Source organism: Triticum aestivum, chromosome 5A, assembly GCF_018294505.1.
Source record: "Triticum aestivum cultivar Chinese Spring chromosome 5A, IWGSC CS RefSeq v2.1, whole genome shotgun sequence".
Taxonomy (NCBI): domain Eukaryota; kingdom Viridiplantae; phylum Streptophyta; class Magnoliopsida; order Poales; family Poaceae; genus Triticum; species Triticum aestivum.
The window spans coordinates 139,345,655-139,349,343 of NC_057806.1; the positions used below are offsets into that span (position 1 = coordinate 139,345,655).

The 3,689-nt window shown below is 42.0% G+C and overlaps 1 long non-coding RNA gene across 1 annotated transcript; it reads left to right on the forward strand.

The window, feature by feature from the left end:
- The first annotated feature begins 557 nt into the window (after positions 1 to 557).
- On the forward strand, positions 558 to 3,246 carry LOC123102652 (uncharacterized). Its single transcript, XR_006449098.1, has 5 exons — positions 558 to 1,086; positions 1,197 to 1,382; positions 2,111 to 2,223; positions 2,335 to 2,529; positions 2,623 to 3,246. It is a non-coding gene; the product is annotated as an uncharacterized lncRNA (long non-coding RNA).
- Positions 3,247 to 3,689: the final 443 nt, after the last annotated feature.

Consider the following 3,689-nt stretch of genomic DNA (forward strand, 5'->3'; position numbering starts at 1 on the left):
GGTGAGAAAAGGCAATGCATGGTACCGGAGAGGCTAGCAAATAGCGGAAAGGTGAGAGTGCATATAATCCATGGACTCACATTAGCCATAAAGAACTCACATACTTATTGCAGAAGTCTATTGGCCCTCGAAGCAAAGTACTACTATGCATGCCCCTAGGGGGGTTGGTAGGAGTTAACCATCGCGCGCCCCGACCTTCACGCAAAGGAAGACACTCAATAATAAATCGTGCTCCAACTTCTTAGCATAACAAGAGACTATACATACATTCTTTGGGAATCACAAACTTTAACACCAATATCTATTTAGATACATTATAACCGAGCCTAAACCAAGCTCTCTCACGCCCTCAATGATTTTGGCCGTCGGATTTTGCTTATGAATCGTTTCTGGCCGTCAGATGGTGGTTTCCGCGCGTGCTTACCGCGACCTGGGCTGCGTGTCCTAAAGAGCCGCTACTCTCGGGACTTCTTCTAAGGCTTGTGGTTGATTGGGCTTGGTCGGTCTGGTATTGAAGCCCATTTGTCTAACCGAGCGATCTGTCGCTGACTCGTCGATCCAGTCCAGCCGAGGCGCGGTTGGGGATCAAGCTTGTGAGGGGATCCAGCGTGGGATGCAGGCGAGGCGCTCGAGCGACAGTGATGGTGGCGATGGGGTAAGATCTGCGGCATGTCTTCGGCAGTCTTGCTCCTCTTTCCCTTTCCCTGCGCCAAGCGATGGCAAAGAGGAGGAGGCTGCTTCGCCGATGGCGTATGGTGGCTGTGCCGGTGGTGTGCGTGGATTGAGGCCATGAACGACGGCTCCGTAACCTAACGCCTCCCTCCGTGTCTCATCGATCGGCACACCATAGGCCTCCCCTCGCCTCTCCCTTCCGCTGGCGCACGAGCACAGCAGCAGGCACCTCCGGATCTCCCTTCCCTCCGCCGGACGGCAGGTGCCCACAATCCAAATTTTCTGATAGCTGAAATAGGCGGCCATGGGAGCCAACGCTCGAACTTGGGGAGCCAGATGCGATCAGAGGCGCATATAGAGATGATGATGATGATGATAACCACCAGGGGCAGTTGATTGTTTTGGTTTTCCCAGGTCCGATTGATTGTTTTGGTCAGTTTCGGTTCTTTCTGTTGATGCCTTTACCCATTGGGACCATGTGAAATGACTCTCGCCGGTGGTGATTTGTTGAATTGTTTTTGTAGGGCCTGCTGATGATGACGTTTTTGGGCCGACATGAACCTGATGTTCTTGATGTGGATGATGTAGCAGGCAATGGCCACACCGGCCAAGGGTCAACAACATGAGCAAGTGAACCAGACGCTATTATTGGGGATGGCTGAGACACTACAAGACATATTTTATCATATTATAGGCTAATCTTCACTGTTGTAAGTACCACACGCCACATATGACATCTCATATTGCGCCTACACAGGCAATTATAACATGCGTTCCAAACAGCATATGTGTGAAGAACAGAAACAATAGTGGATATGGGACTCTGCTCTGTGTCCAAAGCACTGTCCATTTTTCGGAAAATGAGTCCCTCAAGAATCCTCTGAATATAATCTCTTTCTGTATCGATTCCTTTTTTACAGCTGTCATAAAATAAAATGTGTAGCTACAGTTGCTTGATTACAACTCATGTTTCAGCTATGGACTTATGGTTTATGCATCTTGCCCATGTTCTCAACTTCTAACGATGTAAAAAATGATCATCACAACCAAATTTCTCATCTATGATAGTTAAGTTAAGCTATAGTCGTGTGAGGTTCTCCACCTAATATTCTTAGCACTGAATTTGTAGGCCAGCAGTCATATACCCTAGAAAGATAAACACCTAAGTTTACTCATGGTGCATTATAGCAATTTTTACGTAGTACAATAGTAGTATCTTTGCATATGTTCTATCTCAAACCAATTTGTAGTATGTTTCCTATTATTACATCTCTTTCCTGCTATTACATCTCTGATTAGTGTACTTTCTTAAATAATTTTTCTGCTAATATTTATCCCTTTTTTTAGCAGACATGTGTCTTCGTGGTCATCTGTACATATGCTAATGGCAGCTTTAGTATTGCAAATCAACCTTCATATCTGTATCTTTTATTTGCAGTGCACAATTTGTGATTTAATCATTCACCCAACTGGTAGGATCTGAGTCTGGAGGACTCCATACCATGGCATTTAATCTTCTTACATGTTGGAATTTTCTTGCAACAACTGATGGTAACGATTGTCTGGCTAAATTGGTCGTACTCACATGAACAATTAGTCGCACCTTTTCCCTTCAGCTCGCTCCTAAAATTGACGTCTGCAGATGATACCCAAATTTTGCAGGCTGATAAAAAGAAGTTACAGTTTAATCGAAGGGAGAATGAAAATTTCAATATTGGCATCCTTATATAAGGCCTTCTATGTCTTTTTTCTAAGGCCACAAACAAGAAAACATGCAGTCGTCTTATGGCCGTGGGATGGAGGGCGGCGTGCAAGGACAACCAAGGAGATCACATCCACCTACTTTTGGCTGTTTGTGTGAGTAGATAGCTTCACCTTGGCTTGTTGTGAGTATTGCAACGTTGGTTATCAGTTATCATTCTCCCCTTCTTTGTTAAAATCATGGTGCAGGTCACTCTTCTTTGGTGAATCATTCCAATCATTTCGTTGGGGCTCTGCATCCCATCTGAATGGGTACATTACCCATCCAAAATCAGAACCTGATGGTCACTCTACGATCTAATATTATAACATCTTATTCACTTCATGATTTGATGGTACAACATTTTGCAGATACCAACAAAAGCAGTGTTTAGTCCATCGCTGAATTGTATTGCCCTTTGCTTCTGGATATAGAACTAGATATCACATGGACCTCTCCCTGGAAGCAAGCAAACATTTTTGACTCGTGAGGTCTAACTTGTCATTTCTCTTTTAGAATTTTAGGAATGGTGCCAAGCTTACAAGTTAATGTAGGAGAGTTAATAGGAACTATACAAATGAAGTCAGAGTTTAGTTAAAACTTCATAAACATTTCTCGTAGCTAATGTATTTTGTCTTATGTACTATATCTTGTCGTGTTTTTATGTAATTGGGCTCTTTTGTTGTGAAAAAAAATTAGATGTGTTTTCTCTCTTCTCCTTTCAGTCCATCAAACTAATCCATGATATATATGTAGTTCTCTCATGGATGAGCGACCACCTAAAGGTGTTGTATAGTTCTTCCATTCTTCAGTGAAACATTACATTGACTTTCTATGGCCTTGTAGTTAATTTCTGTGATTGAGATAGTTACTACCAAAGGTGTTATTCTTTTGGTTAGGTTGCAGATTTGGCTATTTATTTTTGTTATTTTATAATTTGTATTTGGTGTTTGCAAATAGTTGACGTGTTCCATTTTTTTCAAGAAACACAAGATGTGGATTTTTGACCTCTTTGATTACTGTCCAACAAATGTGTTAGTACATGGAAATTTAACATTATTTTTCATGAGTCCATGCATTTGTGGAAGTTCCTATCATCTTATCGAAAAAATAGACGGGCGCTGCAACGCGCGCCATCAATGTTCTAGTTATATACTTAAAACATAAGTAAAACAAGCCATTGCGTCAATCCACATAGATTAAATTATCTTGGCCATCAATTTCCGATATTAAGAGCTGGGATTTTAAATATAAGCGTTACATAAAAATAATGTTT